Source organism: Leopardus geoffroyi, chromosome C2 (assembly GCF_018350155.1).
Source record: "Leopardus geoffroyi isolate Oge1 chromosome C2, O.geoffroyi_Oge1_pat1.0, whole genome shotgun sequence".
Taxonomy (NCBI): domain Eukaryota; kingdom Metazoa; phylum Chordata; class Mammalia; order Carnivora; family Felidae; genus Leopardus; species Leopardus geoffroyi.
The window spans coordinates 156,228,296-156,249,948 of record NC_059333.1 but is presented as its reverse complement, the minus strand read 5'-3'; the positions used below and the strand labels follow the sequence as shown (position 1 = coordinate 156,249,948).

Here is a 21,653-nt window from a genome sequence, read left to right as displayed (position 1 = left end):
GCATTTTCGACTGCCTAGAACGTTCCCTGGTGCCACCTCCCTGTCAGTCCTCATCCCTACCCTAAGTAACCGCTGTTCTTACTTCTATCGCCATCCATTCCTTTTCCTGGTCTTGAACTTTCTGTAAATGGAATCGTACAATCTCCAGCCTTCTGTATTAGACTTCTTTGATCTCTTATTTTGTCAGGAAAATTCCTCCATGCAACTGTATGTCCCACCAGTTTGTCCTTTAAAAATTTCTGTTCGGTATTCCATTGTGTGAATCGGTCGTGATTTGTCTATTCTACTCTTACTGGATTGCTTCTGATTTTTGGCTATTTTATATTATCAAAACTATCTCAGCGTCTGTAAACTGGTTCAATACCCCTTTCCCACAAAAAGCCTGCACGCTCTATAGGATACGGTTTTGTATCCTCCTCTTCATCGTATAGATGGGGAACCTTCGTAGGGAGTGCCAAGGACTTCCTTAAGGTCCCACAGCCATGGTGGGGACAAAGCTAGGACGATAACTTTGGTCTCTCGACTGCTGGTCCAGTGACCTTTCCCAGATCCCTGTTAGCATTGCTGCTGAAATTCTTGACATCCCGAGCCCGGGTCAGGGGGCCTCTCCACCCCCTTGTGTTGGTAACCAAACTGCCTTCCTGATCGCTGAGACCCTGCACCTCATTTAGCTGGGACCCGTTCACGACTGAACAAGGGCAGTTTCCCCAGTGGCCCTCCAAGCACAGAGATGCACTCCACACTCAGGTGGCAGCCACAATTAAGTCTCTTTCAAAAGGAAGCAGCGGGAATCCCCACTTGACAGGGTCTGCAGAGCTGAGGAAGGCCTGGCCACGACGGGCCCTTCTGGCTGCTGGCGACCCCTCTGCTCTTCTCTGGTCCGCACTGTTCCTCCCTGCCCCCACCATCTCCATTGCCTTCCGGCTCATTTGGCTTTTCTTTCATGGTTCTTGATTTGCTTTTTCAAGCAAGGCCTCGTCTTTTGGAAGAGGTCGTAGGATTTACCGAGAGTGCTGTTGGCACCCACGAGGCCCCAGTCTTCACGGTCGACCTGAAGGTTCGGTGACCTCATTCCATGTTCACGGACGACCAAACGGAAGCTCTGAGTTTAAGTACGGTGACTAACTCGTCCCGGTTTTCCGAGGACTCCTCTGGTTTTGGCCCCGAAAGTCCTACGTCCCGGGAACCCCATCGGTCCCAGGCAAACAGGGACAGTCCGTCACCCAAAAGTGAAGTGATCTGCCTCAGGTTATAAGCCAGGGCTGAGATCTGAATTCAGGTCTCTCTGGTTCCCAGGTGGTGTCCTTCTGGCTCTCTGTTGTTGGCTTTTCCTAGGTGTTCGTTTAGAACAATTTAGAAGGTATTTTGAGGGATAGGCTTGGAAGCCTAAGGCGTGGGTGCCAGAGTTGCCTCTGGGGCGTGGCGGGAGAAGGTGGGGGGCAGCCTGGGGTCAGCTTGATTTGCAGACGGCCTCAGAGGGGCCCTCAGCCCCTCAGCCTCCCTGCGCCATCTGCCTGACTCACGCTGAGGACAGGAAAAGCCCATTTCTTTAGGTACTGCTGATGAAAAGGGAGGGATAGAAGATAGAGTGCTCTTCCTCATCTCCCGATCTTGAGTCAATCTGGGAGTGTCTGAGGTTTGAGAAAGTGGGATAAGCCAGCCACACATGTGACACAGTGACCCTTTTGGACTACAGCCCGTGAGCTGCTAGGTTCCTAATTTTTGGCTAGTTTTGGGAAGAAGTTGTCTGGGTTCCAGTGGGTCTCAAAGCTTCCCCCGACGAGTTTGTTGTGTCCTTGAGCAGCCCCCCTGCCAGGGGGGTGCTCAGCCCTCTGGAGTGCACCCCAACGCTCCAGTTCGCCAGGGTCCAGCCGGCATCCCGCCCCACCCCTCCCCACAGCTAGGGTACCTCTGTGGACAACTTCATCTTCTTTGACGCAGCTTATTTATATTATTTAAGCAGGATTTGACCAATTACCTAAATTAAACTTTCTCTATTAGATTTTACTGTTGGGTGCAAAGTTATGTGATTCATTTTCTATCGGAAGCCAAGGCGAGCTTATTGCCTGATCGTGTGCTTTCGTGTGGCCCCAGGGACGCACAACAATTCTCGGCAAAGGAGCATTCTCCCTCCTGCCCACCCAGGCTGACACCTGCTTTTCCTTTCTGCCACCCAGCCAATATTAGGCAGCTCAAAGAGAATTTAAGGGAACACCTTCTAGACACATTTAGGCACGGAGTGGAACAGAGGATTGAGCCAAGAGCCTAAATTCGTGGACAGGCCGACAAATAGATATGTTGTCTTTGCTTTAAGGCCGCTGGCTCACGGAAGCGGTAATGTTTTCCAGGGAGGGCGGAGTTGTGTGGGAGGAAGGAGGAGGCCAGGACGGGATTGATGGATTTTCACCTATGTGCCAGGCACCATACTTATTAGACCATTGTATTTTTTTTTTAAACATTTTAATTTCATTATTATTATTTTTAACATTTTTATTTATTTTTTGAAAGAGAGAGCGTGAGCAGGGGAGGGGCAGAGAGAGAGGGAGACACAGACTCTGAAGCAGGCTCCAGGCTCCGAGATGTCGGCACAGAGCCCGACGTGGGGCTCCAACTCACGCACTGCGAGATCGTGACCTGGGCCGAAGTTGGATACTCAACCGACTGAGCCCCCCGGGCGCCTGTATTTCAATCTCATAGCAAACCTTCTGAAGTACTAGGTTTACATGTGGCCGGTGTGTGACTTGTCCATGTCTTAAGCACTTATCAAGCAGCAGAGCCAATACCTCCTCCAAGTCTGAGTCCAAAGCCCACACTTTTCTTAGGAGTTTAGAACAAATTCCTAGAGGATTCTACTACTGGGGGACTTTAGGAGATACCCTATCTAACTATATAGTTAGTTACATATCTAACTATATCTCTCATTGGTTTTTCCTTTCAAAGGAGGGAATACCACTTGAGGGACTTAAAATTTATTTTCAGAAACAAAAGACTTTTTCAAATTATAAATATCCACTAAACAATTAGCTGGTTTCCACAGGCCGTTGTTTTTTATTTTATTTTTTTGATCTAATTCCTTGTCAAATCGGCTAACATACAGTGTGTACAATGCGCTCTTGGTTTTGGGGGTAGATTCCCGTGGTTCATCACTTACATACAACACCCAGTGTCCATCCCAACGAGTGCCCTCCTCGATGCCCATCACCCACTTTCCCCCTTCCCCCCCCCCCCCCATCAACCCTCGGTTTGTTCTCTGTATTTAAGAGTCTCTTATGGTTCGCCTTCCTCCCTCTTGGTTTGTAACTAGGTTTTTCCTCTTCCCCTCCCCCATGGTCTTCTGTTAAGTTTCTCAAGATCCACATATGAGTGAAAACATATGGTATCTGTCTTTCTCTGCCTGACTTATTTCACTTAGCATAATACCCTCCAGTTCCATCCAAGTTGTTGCAAATGGAATGATTTTATTCTTTATCACTGCCAAGTAGTATTCCATTGTATATATAAACCACATCTTCTTTATCCATTCATCAGTTGATGGGCATTTAGGCTCTTTCCACAATTTGGCTATTGTTGAAAGTGCTGCTATAAACACTGGGGTACAAGTGCCCCTGTGCATCAGCACTCCTGTCTCCCTTACACAAGCCATTTTATTTATTTATTTTTTATGTTATATTTTAAGGTTCATCAAATGTCTTTACATTGCCTTTTCCATTACTCCTTTTTTAAAAAAGTTTTTGTTATAATCACCCGGTGCTCATCACAACAAGTGCGCTATTTACTCCCCATCACCTCTTTTCCCCACCTCCCCACCCCTGCCCCTCTGGGAACCATCTGCTTGTTCTCTGTAGCTGAGTCTGTTTCTGGTTTGCCCCTCTCTGTCTCTCTCTCTTTTCTTTTGAGTGCTTGTTTGGTTTCTTAAATTTCACATATGAGGGAAATCAGACAGTATTTGTCTTTCTGTGACTGACTTATTTCACTCAGCATAATACTCTCTAGCTCCGACCATGTCATTTCAAATGGCAAGACTACACTCCTTTTTATGGCTGAATATTATTCCATTGTGTGTGTATGTATATATCTTATCTTCTTTATCCATTCATCTATTGTTGGGCACTTGGGCTGCTTCCATAGCTTCGCTATTGTAGATAATGCTGCTATAAACATAGGGGTACATGTATCCCTTTGGATTAGTGTTTTTGTATTTTTTGGGTAAATGCCAAGTGGTGAAATTATTGGATCACAGGGTGGTTATATTTTTTTAAATTTTAATTTATTTTTCTAATTTACATCTAAGTTAGTTAGCATACAGTGCAATAATGAATTCAGGAGTAGATTCCTTAATGTCCCTTACCCATTTGGCCCATTCCCTCCCACAACCCCTCTAGTAACCCTCTGTTTGTTCTCCATATTTAAGAGTCTTATGTTTTTGTCCCCCTCCCTGTTTTTATACTATTTTTGCTTCCCTTCCCTTATGTTCATCTGTTTTGTATCTTAAAATCCTCATATGAGTGAAGTCATATGATATTTGTCTTTCTCTGACTGACTACTTTCACTTAGCATAATACCCCCTAGTTCCATCCACATAGTTGTGAATGGCAAGATTTCATTCTTTTTGATTGCCGAGTAATACTCCATTGTGTGTATATGTGTGTGTGTGTGTGTGTGTGTGTGTGTGTATACACATATATATGTATATGTACATGTATACACATGTATACACACACACACACACACACACACACACACACACACACACACCACATCTTCTTTCTCCATTCATCCATCGATGGACATTTGGGTTCTTTCCATACTTTGGCTATTGTCGATAGTGATACTATGAACATTGGGGTGCATGTGCCCCTTCGAAACAGCACACCTGTATCCCTTGGATAAATACCTAGTAGTGCAATTGCTGGGTCGTAGGGTATTTTTATTTTAAATTTTTTGAGGAACCTCCATACTGTTTTCCAGAGTGACTACCCCGGTTTGCATTCCCACCAGCAGTGCAAAAGAGATCCTCTTTCTCCGCATCCTCACCAACATCTGTTGTTGCCTGAGTTGTTATTGTTAGTCATTCTGACAGGTGTGAGGTGATATTTCATTGTGGTTTTGATTTGTATTTTCTTGATGATGAGTGATGTTGAGCATTTTTTCATGTGTTGGGTGGCCATCTGGATGTCTTCTTTGGAGAAGTGTCTATTCATGTCTTTTGCCCATTTCTTCACTGGATTATTTGTTTTTTGGATGTTGCATTTGATAAGTTCTTTATAGATTTTGGATACTAACCCTTTATCTGATATGTCATTTGCAAATATCTTCTCCCATTCTGACGGCTGCCTTTTAGTTTTGCTGATTGTTTCCTTTACTGTGCAGAAGCTTTTTATTTTGATGAGGTCCCAGTAGTTCATTTTTGCTTTTGTTTCCCTTGCCTCCGGAGACGTGTTGAGTAAGAAGTTGCTGAGGCCAAGATCAAAGAGGTTTTTGCCTCCTTTCTCCTCGAGGATTTTGATGGCTTCCTGTCTTACATTGAGGTCTTTCATCCATTCTGAGTTTATTTTTGTGTATGCTGTAACAAAGTGGTCCAGGTTCATTCTTCTGCATGTCGCTGTCCAGTGTTCCCAGCACCACTTGCTGAAGGGACTGTCTTTATTCCATGGGATATTCTTTCCTGCTTTGTCAAAGATTAGTTGGCCATACGTTTGTGGGTCCATTTCTGGGTTCTCTGTTCTGTTCCATCGATCTGAGTGTCTGTTCTTGTGCCAGTACCATCCTGTCTTGATGATTACAGCTTTGTAGTATAGCTTGAAGTCTGGGATTGTGATGCCTCCTGGTTTGGTTTTCTTTTTCAAGATCGCTTTGGCTATTCGGGGTCTTTTCTGGTTCCATACAAATTTTAGGGTTATTTGTTCTAGCTCTGTGAAAAATGCTGGTGTTCCTTTGGTAGGGATTGCATTGAATACGTAGATTGCTTTGGGTAGTATCGACATTTTAACAATATTTGTTCTTCCTATCCAGGAGCGTGGAATCTTTTTCCATTTCTTTGTGTCTTCTTCAATTTCTCTCATAAGCTTTCTATAGTTTTCAGTGTATAGATATTTCACCTCTTTGGTTACATTTATTCCTAGGTATTTTATGGTTTTTTTGTGCAACTGTAGATGGGATCAATTCCTTGATTTCTCTTTCTGTCACTTCATTGTTGGTGTATAGGAATGCAACAGATTTCTGTACATTGATTTTATATCCTGGAACTTTGCTGAACTCATGAATCAGTTCTAGCAGTTTTTTTGGTGGAATCTTTTGGGTTTTCCATATAGAGTATCATGTCATCTGCGAAGAGTGAAAGTTTGACCTCCTCCTGGCCGATCTGGATGCCTTTTATTTCTTTGTGTTGTCTGACTGCAGAAGCTAAGACTTCAAATACTATGTTGAATAACAGTGGTGAGAGTGGACATCCCTGTCTTGTTCCTGACCTTAGGGGGGAAGCTCTCAGTTTTTCCTCATTGAGGACGATATTAGCATTGGGTCGTTCATATATGGCTTTTATGATCTCGAGGTATGATCCTTCTATCCCTACTTTCTTGAGGGTTTTTATCAAGAAACGTTGTTGTATTTTGTCAAATGCTTTCTCTGCATCTATTGAGAGGATCATATGGTTCTTGTCCTTTCTTTTATTGATGTGATGAATCACATTAATTGTTTTGCGGATATTGAACCAGCCCTGCATCCCAGGTATAAATCCCACTTGGTCGTGGTGAATACTTTTTTTAATGTATTGTTGGATCTGGTTGGCTAATATCTTATTGAGGACTTTTGTATCCATGTTCATCAGGGACATTGGTCTATAGTTCTCCTTTTTAGTGAGATCTTTGTCTGGTTTTGGAATCAAGGTAATGCTGGCTTCATAGAAAGAGTTTGAAAGTTTTCCTTCCATTTCTATTTTTTGGAACAGTTTCAAGAGAATAGGTGTTAACTCTTCCTTAAATGTTTGGGAGAATTCCCCTGGAAAGCCATCTGGCTTTGGACTCTAGTTTTTTTTGGGAGATTTTTGATTACTAATTCAATTTCTTTACTGGTTATGGGTCTGTTCAAATTTTCTATTTCTTCCTGTTTCAGTTTTGGCAGTGTATATGTTTCTAGGAATTTGTCCATTTCTTCCAGATTGCCCATTTTATTGGTGTATAATCACTCATAATAGTCTCTTATTATTGTTTGTATTTCTGCTGTATTGGTTGTGATCTCTCCTCTTTCATTCTTGATTTTATTTATTTGGGTCCTTTCCTTTTCTTTTCGATCAAACTGGCTAGAGGTTTATCAATTTTGCTAATTCTTTTAAAGAACCAGCTTCTGGTTTCATTGGTCTGTTCTACTTTTTTTTTTTTTTTTTTGGTTTTGATAACATTGATTTCTGCTCTAATCTTTATTATTCGTGTCTTCTGCTAGTTTTGGGTTTTATTTGCTGTTCTTTTTCCAGCTCTTTAAGGTGTAAGTTTAGGTTGTGTATCTGAGACCTTTCTTCCTTCTTTAGGAAGGCCTGGATTGCTATATACTTCCCTCTTATGACTGCCTTTGCTGCTTCCCAGAGCTTTTGGGCTGTGGTATTGTCATTTTCATTGGCTTCCATGTACTTTTTAAGTTTCTCTTTAACTTCTTGGTTAACCCATTCATTATTCAGTAGGATGTCCTTTATTCTCCAAGTATTTGCTATCTTTCCAAATTTTTTCTTGTGGTTGATTTGGAGTTTCATAGCATTGTGGTCTGAAAATATGCACGATATGATCTCAGTCTTCTTGTACTTGTTAAGGGCTAATTTGTGTCCCGGTATGTGATCTGTTCTGGGGAACGTTCCATGTGCACTGGAGATGAATGTGTATTCCACTGCTTTAGGATGAAATGTTCTGAATATATCTGTTAAGTCCACCTGGTCCAGTGTGTCATTCAAATCCATTGTTTCCTTGTTGATCTTCTGTTTAGATAATCTCTCCATTGCTGTAAGTGGGTGTTGAAGTCCCCTACTATTATGATATTCTTGTCAATGAGTTTCTTTATGTTTGTGATTAATTGATTTACATAGTTGGGTGCAACCACATTTGGAGCATAAAATGTTTACAATTGTTAGGTCTTCTTGGTGGATAGACCCCTTAATTGTGATATAGTGCCCTTCTTCATCTCTTGTTACAGTCTTTATTTTAAAGTCTAGATTGTCTGATATAAGTATGGCTACTCTGGCTTTCTTATGTCAACCATTAGCATGATAGATGGTTCTTCATCCCCTTACTTTCAATCTGAAGGTGTCTTTAGGTCTAAGGTGGATCTCTTGTAAACAGCATATAGATGGATCTTGTTTTCTAATCCATTCTGTTACCCTATGTCTTTTGATTGGAACATTTAGTCCATTGACGTTTAGAGTGAGTACTGAAAGATATGAGTTTATTGTCATTATGTTTCTTGTAAAGTTGGAGTTTCTGGTGGTGGTCTCTAGTCCTTTCTAGTCTTTGCTGCCTTTGGACTTTTTGTTGTTGTTGTTTTTCATCTTTTCTCCCCTCAGAGAGTCCCCCTTAAAATTTCTTGCAGGGCTGGTTTAGTGGTCACAAACTCCTTTAATTTTTGTTTGTCTGGGAAACTTTTAATATCTCCTTCCATTTTGAATGAGAGCCTGGCTGCATATTTTTCCAATTCAGCACATTGACTATATCCTGCCCTTCCTTTCTGGCCTGCCAAGTTTCTGTGGATACGTCTGTTGCAAACATGATCTGTCTTCCCTTGTAGGTTTATGACTTTTTTTCCCTTGCTGCTTTCAGGATTCTTTTCTTACCTGAGTATTTTGTGAATATGACTACGATATGCCTTGCTGATTGTCTGTTTTTGTTGAATCTTGTGGGAGTCCTCTGTGCTTCCTGGATTCTGATGTCTGTGTCTTTCCCCAGGTTAGGAACGTTTTCTGCTATGATTTGCTCACATAACCCTTCTACTGTTTTTTCTCTCTCTTCATCTTCTGGGACCTCTATGATTCTCATGTTGTTCCTTTTTAATGAGTCACCGATTTCTCTAATTCTTTTTTTTTTTTTTTAACGTTTTATTTTATTTTTGGGACAGAGAGAGACAGAGCATGAATGGGGGAGGGGCAGAGAGAGAGGGAGACACAGAATCGGAAACAGGCTCCAGGCTCTGAGCCATCAGCCCAGAGCCTGACGCGGGGCTCGAACTCACGGACCACGAGATCGTGACCTGGCTGAAGTCGGACGCTTAACCGACTGCGCCACCCAGGCGCCCCCGATTTCTCTAATTCTTAAATTGTGCTCATTTGCCTTAGTCTGCCTCTTTTTTTCTGCTTCATTATTCTCCATAAGTTTGTCCCCTATATTGCTGATTCACTGTTCTGCCTCATCAATCCTTGCCACCGTGGCATCCATTTGAGATTGCGTCTCAGTTATAGCATTTTTTATTTCATCCTGACTAGTTTTTAACTTCTTTTATCTCTGCAGAGAGGGATTCTAATCTATTTTCAACCACAGCTAGTATTCTTATTATTGTGCTTCTAAATTGTGGTTCAGACATCTTGCTTGTATCTGTGTTGGTTAAGTCCCTGGCTGTTGTTTCTTCCTGCTCTTTCTTTTGGGGCGAATTCCTCCATTTCATCATTTTGAAGGGAGAAAAGGAATTGATAAGGTAAAAAAATTAAAACCAACACACACACACAAAAATGAAATAAATGATGCTAGATTCTAGGTGTGTTTTGGTCTGGTTATTGAAAGGAGCTTGATAGATTAGAGAAAAAAGGGGGAAAACAGATAACATTTGAAAATTTGAGAAAATGAATACAATGAAATAGAATAAAACCACATGATGGGGGTAAAATGGAATTTGAAAAAGTTACCAAAAAGTAAAAAATATAGTAGAAAAAATAAAGATAAATATTTTTAATAAAAATGGAAAATAAAAATAAAATTTTTCTCTTTCTGTATTCAAGAAAAAGAAAAGAAAGGAAAAAAATTGAATAGATGGATCAGTGAATAGACTGAAATACGATTGAGATTACATTGTTTTCCTCTAGAAGTCAAACTACGAAGCGCTTTATAGTTCGCGCACCAAGCAGGTGGAGAGACTTGTGTTCCCGAAGCGCGAAGTTGGCTCTGTTGGGCGGGGCTTAGTGTAACAGCTCCGTTCTCCACTAGATGGCGCTGCTTCATTTACTCCGGTGGGTTGTTGTGGCGCTTGTAGGTGTGTATGCGCATGCGCAGAGCGGTGAAAATGGTGTCGCCCAGCTACTCAAGCCTCTAGTAGCAGAACTCTGTGCTCTCTGCGACCTGCAATCGCGCAGGCGTCATTTGTCTCCGGCTTCCGTCCACTCCCCACTTTTATACTGCCCGTGACCAAGCCGTCAGGTTGCCAGGCGGCACCTCCCTGCTGAGTTTGATCTCAGACGCGGCTGTGTCTCCCGACCCCTCACTTCTGAGGGATTGCGGCTTTGTCCCTCCCAGATCCTCTGCGGGAGGGTCTCCCCGAGCAATGGCCGGTGCCGGCCGCACCCAGGAATCCTCGTGGGACCGGGCTGCCGCCGCCGCCCAGAGACTGCAGCCGCCCCAGAAAAAGTCGACGCGATCGTGTAGCAGCAGCGCCTCAGGGATTCCGGAAAATCACAACACACATCTGGCGCCAGGCTTCACCCCCAGCGGCCTTGTTCCAGCACCAGCGGGTGCGGTTGTTCTCCGGGGTCTGCCGACACCTTCGCCTGTGGGGGGGAGGGCACACAGCCTCTCCCAGGTGTCCTCCCGGCAGGGGAACCGCCTCTCCCGCGTGGCCCGAAGACCCCCGGACTCGACTCGGCTCCTGGGGACTCGCCCTTCCCACCAGAGCACCGCCAGGTATCGAGCTGCGGAGTTTCCGACTCTGCGATCCCGTTTTTAGAGTCTGAATGGAACTTAAACCTTCTCCTGTCTTTCTCCCTTTTTAGTTCAGTCCCTGCAGCTGTTTCCACTTTTCCATGTTCTCTCCAGCTGCTTTTGGGGAGGGGTGCTTTCCCCGTACTCTCCACCGCCCCCCCCCCCGCCCCCATCTCCCCCCTCTCCCCCCCTCCCCCCCCCAAACAGCTCCCTGCCCTCCGGGGCTTCTCTCTCCCCCAGTTCACCTCTCCGTGCCGCGTATCTGCTGAGTTCTGTGGTTCAGGGTGTGCACATTGTTGTGTTAATCCTCAGGTCAGTTTTCTGGGCGTGCAGGATGGTTTAGTGTTGGTGGGGCTGGATTTCATGGACGTGAGAGGTAAAAAAAAAAAAAAAATATCTTCCTGCTCTTCTGCCATCTTGGCTCCCCCTTACACAGGCCATTTCGAACAGGGTGGGAAAGACCGTCAAGACCGTTCTAACCCCAGAGTAAGTCAAATATGGCCTTCTAGGTAAACAACAATATTGAATACTTGAATCAACCAGGCGCGAGTGTGAATTCTGGCCTCCACCGGTCGAAAGCAAGTTCTTGAAATCTCTGGGACAGTTTCTTTATCTACGAGACCAAAGGAATGAGCCCCGTTTTGTAGAGCTGGCAACCGTGTGGGGCAGTGGGGTGTCGACAGATGCTAGTTCCTTCCTTCCTCAGAATTCCTTGCTTCTCAGAAGCAAACCTTCCAAGTCGGGTGAAAGCATGAGGAGCCGTTTGCCAGAACACCAGTGGAGGACAGACGACGAACCCATGGAGTTTCTTTCAGGGGATGCTTTCTGTACTCCGATCCACCTGACACCTAGCTTTCTCTTTGCCTTTCCCTTTCCTGGCCATCTCGGTCCGTTACGTCACCTCCATAGAAGGTGAGCGGAGGAATGATGGGAGATCAACCGATAAATCCGTGTTGCTCTATTTTAGCCACGCTGCGGGAGGGTTTGGCGGATAGGAGTTGTGTACGTTTGCTTGAACATTTTAAACTCTGTGGGTTTCCTCCTGGGAATGCTGCCCTCACCTCCATCAAGAGCTCTGGGAACTTCCCTGACATCCGTTGGCAGCCGTATCCCCACAAACCGGGGGACGGAGTTGGCTCCACCGGCTAGGTGGGAGGTCGGATGTGGGCAGGGTTTGGCATCGCAGCCACCTACACACCTTCCCACGCACAGCCGGTGGCGTCTCCTAGGCCTCTCTGGGGGTCGGGCCTGTGGCTCCCTGCCTCTCACCCCTCGCTCAGCCCTGCTTGTGCCCAGGTAGAGCCCAGGGCGGGTTTGGACTCAGATGAGCAAGAGCAGCTGGGGAGTGGGTTCTGTGGCACGTGCCTCCTGCCCTCGCCGGGGGCGCCCCACTCTTTGCTCTATGCCCCAACCATCCTGGCTGCTCATGGATGCTGAGCAGTCACGCCCGCCTGGCCCCACATTCCTCCGACCCCTGCCTCCTGCAGGGATCTAGCTCATTCTTCGCAGCTCTTCTGGGAATTAACCGCCCCTAGGATGGTTGTGCTTCCTCCTTCCCGGCCCCCTCTATGCAAGGCAGCTCGCTCTGGGGCTCCTCGATGCAGACCTTGCCTTCTCGGTTTCCGTCGCCCTGCATTATGAAAGCGTGTTGACTTCTTCGAAGGAGAGGCTGTGACACGTCAACCCTAGCTCTTCTCTGTGTTCTGCACCTGACCCTTCCTTACTCTCCTCCCTGCCCTGGGTGCCCCCCGGGCGGTCCTCCTCATCCCTAGGACGGGTTATTGTAGCGGCCTGTTACCTACCCTCCAAACTGGTCACCAGGGTGTCCTCCGAGAATGCACGTGGGACTGCCGTTCCTCCCAGAGGCCTTAGTGGGTTCCCTCGTGCCCACGGGGACTGCACCAGTCTGAGTCAGGGGTTTACTGGAGAGATGGAGGGGCTGTGGATGCGACATGGGGAAAGGCAGGCAGCTGATACGGGGTGTGCCAGTGAGCAGACGACCACCGTGGAGGATGGGAGCCCGATCCCGCAGGGGCCCCGAGATGCCGAGAACGGGCCTCAGAATTGCCACGAACGGGGTGACGAACCCAGCTCTTCTCCAAGGCTCCCACTGGTCCTTGGCTGAGTTTGCTCCCAGGAGTGTTAATTACCTGACACCGTGGTCTGCCCTGCATAGGGGCCAGCGGGCTCCAGCGGCCAGAGGCTGCCCCCAGGCAGAGTGCAGGCGCGTGCAAGAAGCAGCTGTCGGCGGAGCACCGAGCGCCGAGGGCAGCGGGAGGGGCGCTGGCGGGATCCCCACAGCCTGGCTCGTGAGGCCTCGCGCCAGGCAGCCACCTCCCACCTCTTCCGCCCGCACCAGTTCTTGGGTCCGGTAGCCCCCGTGCTGCGTGCGGGGCCCTGCACACCCTGGCCGGGTTGTTTGCTTGTGGGTTGGTTGGTTGCCCCCATGCTCTTGCTTGCGCTATGCCATCTGTCTTGGATGTGCTTTTCTCATCTCTCCGTCTGGTTAACGTCTACACATTTTTCAAACTTCAGCCTGACCTCCTCCAGGAAGCCTTTCTTGACTAACGCCTTCCCCAGCCCGACTCAGATGCCCCTTTGCAACATCTTTCGCCGAGCTGTTTCCCTCCCCAGACCGTGGGATCCGTGGCACATATTCCCCATGTGATTCGTCTTCAAGTCCCTAGTAATGAGTGAGCGTGTGGCCTGGCACATGGCAAATATGTGTTGGACTGAATTATGCGTCTGTGTTTCATTGTGAAGCACATGCTCGGGACTCTGTACTCGGGTCCTGACTTGAACGCGTCTTTGCCCCACTCTCTTCTCATTGGCAGAGGGAGCAAGGAAATAAAACTGAGACCCCTACCCCCCCACCCCCTGCCCCTCTACCGGGGGGAAAAGGCACTTCGTTCTTCCATCCGGAGAGACTGGAGCTGAAAGTGGTGACCCCAGGGAGGCGGAGAAGCCGGAGGGGGTAGAAGGCACTAGGGAAACGCACACGCGCGTGCACTCACGCACAGACAGACACACACGCACTTGTGCATGCACGTGCAGAGAAATGTGGACAGACGGGTCCACACGCAGATAGAGAAAAGATAGAGGAAGAATAACAGACAGACTGAGAGGGACTGGACCCACAAGAAAGGGAAAAGGGGATTGAGGGAAGCAGGAATGCATGACAAGGAAAAAGAAGAGAGAGAGAAAAGAATGGAAGGCGGGAGACGGGAAAGCGGAAAGTAAGGCTCTGGAATGTGCTAACGGGAAAGCAGGTGAATAAGAAGCCCTGGAAGGCGGGAGCCTGCGTGGTCCAGTTGTTGAGCGGCTGGGCATGGCGGGGACTCAGGACACGATCTCCCGGCCGGTGAGTTCGAGCCCCACATCAGCAGGGCAGAGCCCGCTTTGGATCTCCGGCTCCCTCTCTCTCTGACCCTCTTCCGTGGTCGTTGTTGCACCATGGCACCTGCTCTGGTGGCCAGGCATGTGTAGCGTTTGCGGGACCATCTCTAAACCTTTCAGAGACTCAAATGCACTGCAGCAGAGCAGACCCACCCATGCAGCGGCTCCCACGTGCACGCCTTTGGCCTTGTGCTGTTGGGCTGTGGTGGCTCATGAAAGAATAATGACCCACATCCAGTTTTAAAGCTGCCCAGTGCTCCTCACAGCCCAGCTGTCTAAACGTTTGCAAAGCTGGCAACGTGGCCCCGCGGGAGGAGGCCCCGAGACTCGCCCCAGGGTCGGCCTGGCTGCCGTGGCTGCCGGCACCCTGGCTGGCTCCTGGGTGCCGTCACCATGCCGGGGAGGGGACAGAATGGCTCTGCCCGCCTCTTGCATCACAGGGCAGGAGCCAAGAGAATAGGGCCCTGCAGGAATTCTCTTCCTCCCGCGCGCCCAGGTGGACTTTGGAGCTTGGGAAGAATTCTGGTCTTAGAGGCAAGTCCTTCGACGAAATCTGTTACCACAGACATTCTCTTCCCCACCTTTGCTCGACAGCTGCTGTGCCAGGTACTAAGCCATCAACTCCCAGCTCTGAACCCGGTATGCCGCGCTCGGCGGGGCGATGCTGGACGTTGGAACCCCGGATCTGCCTTGCCCGCTGGCTCCCTGCCAGGATTTGCCAGCAGGGGCGCAAGAGGGAGGAAGGGTCTGCTCGCTGCCGTTTCCCTGCCGATGGGCGGGGGGGCAGCACCCCAGCAATGCCTCCTCTCACCGGCAGCGCCCTCTCGGGCCACGGCAGCAGCCGAATGCCCAGCGTGGCTGTGTCAGTGCGCAGGGCCGGCCTCGCTGCTCCCCTCGGAGACACCAGCGCCAGCCAGGGGACGTCCCCTCCCCCGGAAGCCTGGGCCCCGTCTCTGCGGGGGCCCTCCCCCCAACTCCGGCATCCTAACGGTCCCAGCATTCCTCCAGCGTTGCCCCAACCCCGGGGGTTTCACCTCGCCCTGGTGTTCGGGGTTCTGGAGTACCCAAAACGCGATTGCCCGGCTCCCTGCGCAGCCCCGGGCCGATCGGGCAGGTGCGTCACCTGCTCCCTGCCCTCCCTCCCTAACCTCGGTTATCTCATTACCAATATTCTAGGAAGGTAACAGCCCTTTCGGTTCCCGAAACACGGAGGCCACCCCTTCTCGCCGGTCCCCACGGCGGCTCTGTGCGGCCGGTACCAGCCGCGCCTCGGCATCCAGAGAGGCAGAGGGACTTGCCCGCGGTCCTAGTGAGTCGCACACTGCTGGTTTCAAGTTCACGTTTGTCGCCCCGGTTCTTCCTCTTTCCCCTGAGGCCTGTCTCGAGCTGTAGTTACCTACCGTGCCGGCCAGCTGTAGTTGCTGTAGTTACCTACCGTTTTCCTGTTGGCTTGCCACCATGCCTGCCCTGCCCTTGGCCCTTGGGCTTTGAACTTTGTCTATGGCTGTCTGGATCCTTCACCTTCTTTGGGGCATCTCCTTAACGCTGGTGTCCCTCCCCCTTCCCGTGAGTTTGCATTGAAACTAAAAGCTTTCTAGAACCTTGGACTTAGACCTGGTTCACTTAAAAGGCACTTCCCAGAACACTCAATTTTATTCATACCATAAAACAATCCGTGTCAAATAGCTGGGTCACTGCATATTCGCAGACATCTCAGCTCTGAACTGCTTTATTTGGACGGCTACTGAAGTATATTCCCAGAAGAGATGCTGCTGGGTGGCACGGGAGAGGCTTGCCCAGGTTGGGTACTTGCAGGGCAGCTCCAGGCATCTTTCTGCCTTAGTGTCACCCCCCACGCCACCTGTGTGCTGCCACCGAGAACAGAAACATGCCCGAGGGAGTGCCCGCTCTCGGACTGCTTCCAGCGTAATTAATGAAAGCAGAGCTTTGCTTAAAGATCCTGCAGCAACCGTAAGTACCAGGCTGCAGCTATGTCGGAGGGGAAGGAGCCCTGTATCCGGAGTTAGGGGACTGGCAGGAGAGAGAAACTTGAGCAAATACCAACCTGTGTGATCCTGAGTTTGCTTGACTTTAAAATGGGGATACTAATAATACTGTCCTAGACTGGGGAGTGATTTTGAAAATATTAGGACCCATGCGTGGCCAAATTCTCCCTTCCCTATCATCCCTCATACCATCTTAAGGAAAGTATACCCAAAATAATGCAATGGGAATCAAAGTAGAGCTTTATTGATTTCTCAGCAGGTACCTCAAACCCTCAGTGTGGTTGCATTGATTTTATATTGCTTCGTGGCCTAATACAGCACCCGTTTATTATCTCACGGTGTCTATGGGTCAGGATTTGGGGCATGGTTTACCTGGGTCCCCTGTTTTCGCGGTCTTTCGTGAGGCTGCGATCAAAGGGCCCCAATTCCCATCTGAAGGTTTGGCTGGCAAGGGTCTGCGTGGCTCATTCACGTGGCCGATGGCAGAATTCAGCTACTCACATGAGGTTACACTGAGAGCCTCAGCTCCTTGCCGGCTGTTGGCCCGAGGTCACCCTCAGTTCCTCGTCACGGGGACCCCTGCAATAGGGCAGCTTACGTCATCAAAGCCAGCAAAGGGCAGAGTCCGTTAGCAGGATGATGTAACACTTTTACGCAGCCTCATCAGGGGCATCTTCTCACCTCTGCCATATGCTGCTGGCTGGAACCAAGTCACCACTGGGGCAACCGTCCTCGCTGGGAGGGGATCACATCGGAGTGCAAACGCCAAGTGGTGGAGACCACCGGGGGCCTCTCAGAAGCTGCTTACCGCAACAGGGCTCTTGGATGCAAGCTGGATAAAGAATACGACTGGGACTTGGGTCTCCAGTGGGGACTCCCACATCTCTCTCCCTTACCCACTCTGTAAAATCTCAATCTTGGGATCCATTCGCTGAGGTGTACCTGGAGAGGGGGGTGTGAGCCTTCAAGTGGTCTGCTTATCCATCGCTGGCTTATTTGGTGGAAGGAAAAGGTGGATGGGGCAGACTCACTCCAGGGACCAGGCCTAAAGCAGGAGGAAAGGATTGAGCCTGGGATCCCACACTGGCAACATGGCGACATGCTGAATGAATGATGTGGTCTCTGATCGGTTAGGTCAGCAACTCCCTTACACGGTAGGGTTCCCTGCAGTGGGAAGAGCAGAGGCGGCCTTGTAGGAAGAAGGGCTGAGCCCTGTGGCCTGGTGGCTGTGAAGGCTAAGTGGCAGCCTTATGCGACTGGACCAGGTGTGTTAAAGAGTATTTTAACGTTGAATTTTTAAAGAAGTCTTACATAGCTTTGCGCAGTGACAGTATCGTAGCCAACGAGGTTTATCCGAGGCGCAATTGTTGCTAATTGAACACTTTCCCCAATACCCCCGCCGTGACGACTTGAAATAAATGAGTCTTACACAGGTATAAAATAAGCTCCAGGATAAGAGGTCACTTGGTAAGAGGGTCCAGGAAAGATCTCGTGGAGGAAATTAAGTGTAAGATGCTGATAAGCAAAGGGAGGCCAGGTGAGGGCAAGGGTACAGAGGTGGGAAGCCCCGATTCGTTCATTCAGCAATCATGATTGAGAACTGACTCTACACCAGCTCTTAAACTGAAAATGTGGAACTAAAAGTAACCGTGTGGACAAGTGGAAGAGGCAGATGGGTGCACACAGAGCTTGACCATATACTGACCCAAGAAATAATTAAGATAGCTACAGAGCTTAAAAGGAGCTTAAAGGAGGAGAGGGGTTAATCCCACTGGACAGAGGAGAGAGGGAGCAAAGGGGTAAACAACAACGACACAGAGAAAACCACACGAATGAGATCCAAGATGTATCTTGCAGGCTGAACAAAGCAGATTATGGAGGCAGTGGGTGAGCCTGGTTGGAGGGGAAAGTTTTGTGCAAGGAAGAAGTGGGGGCTGTACATGCTCTGCCCAGTAACAGTGATGATCAGGGATCTTGTTGCATCTTCCTTCCCTTAGCTGCTGTATCAGTTAGCTGTTGCTGTGTAACAAACCACCCCCAAATGAAGTGGCTTAAAACACCACCTTCCTTTCCTTTCCTTTCCTTTCCTTTCCTTTCCTTTCCTTTCCTTTCCTTTCCTTTCCTTTCCTTTCCTTTCCTTCCCTTCCCTTCCCTTCCCTTCCCTTCCCTTCCCTTCCCTTCCCCTTCCCCTTCCCCTTCCCCCTTTCCTTCCCTTCCCTTCCCTTCCCTTCCCTTCCCTTCCCTTCCCTTCCCCTTCCCCTTCCCCTTCCCCCTTTCCTTCCCTTCCCTTCCCTTCCCTTCCCTTCCCTTCCCTTCCCTTCCCTTCCCTTCCCTTCCCCTCCCCTCCCCTCCCCTCCCCTTCCCCTTCCTCTTTCTTTCTTTCTTTCTTTCTTTCTTTCTTTCTTTCTTTCTCAGCTTTATTGAGGTATAATTGATACATCAAAAAACTACACATATTGAATGATATGATTCAATGAGTTCCAGCATAAATACACCCAAAATACCATCACTACCACAATCAAGGTGATAAATCTATCCAAAAGTTTAGTTTCCTTGTATCTCTTTGCTTTTTGTTGTTGTTGTGGAAATACTTAACATGGGTCTACCATGCTAACGATTTTTTAAGTGCACAACACCGTATTGTTAATCATAGGCCCTTTGTTGTATGGCAAGTCTCTAATTCACTTATCTTGCCCGACTGTAACTTTATACCCATTGAACAAGTCCCCATATCCCCCTTCCCCCATCCTCTGGCAACCACCATTCTATTTAACAATTCTTTTGATTTTGTGGCCTGGCTGAGCTCAGCTGGGAGGTTTTCCTGCTCTACATGATGTTGGCGGGGGTCACTCCTATGTCTGCATTCAGCTGGGAGTTTGGCTGGGGCTAGGATGTCCAAAATAGCTTCCCTGACATGTTTCTTGCCTCAGTTCAGGTGTCTAGAATGACTGGCTGGGACTCCATCTCCAGATGGGCCCTCATCATATTTCTTCATGGCTGCTGGGTTCTACAAGAATAAAAGTGGAAACTGTCAGGTCTCCTAGGGCCTTGACATCCGAATTTGTACAGCATCGTGTTTGCCGTATTCTATTAGTCGAGACAAGTCCCGGGGCCAGATGTAAGGGTAAGGGAAATCGATTCCTCGCAGGGAGGAGTGGCACACGTATACTGGGGGGTCATCACTGCAGATGGTCTACGACAGCTGCACCCTTGTCCTCATACTTGATGTAAGAAACAAGGTTCAGTTGAACCTTGCAGTAATTGCGATCATTCAAGCAAACGGAAGGGATCCCCTGGAGGGTTTGAAAGCTCTTAGGGGCTTATGTTCCCCCTGAAACCATGATGTTTTTGCCAGAGAATCTGCCAGTCCCAGCTCAAAGACGAAGGAGTAAAAGACAGCACATTTTAATTCTCTCTCAAAAGTAAGCCAGACACGGGATGCCATCAGGATTTGAAAACATTTCTTTAAATCTGATGCACTTACATCCAAAGGCAGGTCATGAATTTTGCTTCATCAGTAAAGCTTCAGTCTCCTTGATGAGCATATGCAACAGAAACTGAACACAAAAGGCATAAAATTACCATGGTGATGGCTAATTGTGGCGAATCCGCATCTTAGTTCACAGTAACACAAATAACACTCCGGTGGGCTAAGGTGCTGGGATACAGAAAGTATTATTCTGTTTAAAAGGTTGTGAAAATCACAGTCTGCATACATTTGCACGCTCTGATTAAAGTCACATGAGAAATATAGAAAATCAAACATTACTTAATGGTGAATGGGAAAAGGACATCCTCATTTCCCCCAAAGCTATTTGGGACTCTGGTTTAGTATTGTGGCGTGAGGGACTGCAATGTGGTTGGTATCCTCTGTAATCAAGAGATGTTGGGGAAACAAGGTATCGATTTTTAGGGTCCTCTTATCTCCCTCTCAGCAGCTTTTTATATGTTGGCATCTTCTTTCCCAGATGCCCAGAGCTCCTCAGGAACCGGTGCTGTGGGAGGCACCACGGGGAAGACAAAGTCAGGAGAAATACGAGGCTGAACTTTACTGTCATACCCAGGAGGCCTCAACACCTGCCAACTTTGGGCAGTTTAGCTCCATGAGACTTCATTTCCTTATGTATAAACTGGGAAATGTATGCATCTTGAATAAAAGCAGCCCGAACATAATGGTTGTTTAATGTCCATGTTAGAAAAGACCAGTGCACATGAGATAATGGCCATCAGGGAGGCTCCAGCGATGCACTAAAATGTGGTTTGGATTCTAGGTTCTGGAAAAATTTGGAAAAGGAGGTCAGGTTTCCTGAGTAAGGAGAGGCTGGGGCTGGCATAGTTGGGGCAGGCTAAGAGGCTGTTCTTGGGAGGCATCTAATGGGGAAACGTGTGGAGGCAGAAATAGGCATGTTGGTGGACAGTGGGGAGACTTATAATGATGTGCAGGAAAGCAACGGTGACCCATGATGGGGTCACATCATGGAAGGCAGTGAAACCTAGGCATAGGAGTGTTCTTAGCAAGGAGGTTTAAGCTCTGAATGCCTTTAGGCAACTGCACATATTCCCAATTATTTTGAGTTTGTGTGACGTACTCCCTACTTCCCAGCCAAACCCACTTCAGTTTCCGTTTTTCTCTCTTTTTCCAAATCACACTGTCCTCTTCCTTCTGTAATCTGCTGTTTACTTCCAAGCGCAATTAAAGGACTGGGCCAAAAGCAAATGGAGCACATCTTGCCAACTCTACCTGCAAAACGCATTGCATTTGCTTAACGGTGACTCAGATTTGGAACGACCCAAAAAGGAAAGGGCAATAGTGTTTGGGTGGTGACAGAACCATCCATTACACTGCTGGAAGCCAAGACAGGGAGCCAGTAGAACTATTTGAGAAAAGATGAGCCGTGAAGCAAGATTAATAATAACTCTTCGTGCCTGTGTTGTGATTTTGCAAAGTTTAGAACATTCTCACAGCCAGTAACTCATGTAATTTTTAGGACAACCCATGAGGTTGTTAAAGAAAATGTTGTTGTCCTTATTTTACACATGGGAGAGGTGAAATGGAAAGAAAAAGAAGGCTTGCCCAAAGTCACACAGCAGGCAGCTGGTGGGGTAAATGGAGGCTCAGGTGGCTTGTTATGTTTTTACCCATCAAAGATACGTTCCTTGTCTACTGCTCCTGACGTTTGCTCTGATCACCCCTGCCGTGGTCCTGGCAGGGACACTGGGTCAGGGATTAAGTAGTTGGGAAATCAGTCGGAAGGCTATTTTGGTGACCCAGACACAAGGGGGGGAGGGTTCATGACTACAGATCCTCCCTCTTTTCCAGGACCCCTCTGGGCATTGTTTCGCAGTCTCCCAAGGGGCCTCCTTTCTTTTGTCC

General features: G+C 48.1%; 1 long non-coding RNA gene and 1 pseudogene across 1 annotated transcript in view; both read left to right on the top strand.

Annotated features, from left to right (window-relative positions):
* Positions 1-21,653, top strand: part of LOC123575843 — a 102,157-nt gene that overhangs the window by 12,584 nt on the left and 67,920 nt on the right. The window lies entirely within an intron of this gene.
* Positions 17,593-17,716, top strand: LOC123576347 (annotated as a pseudogene).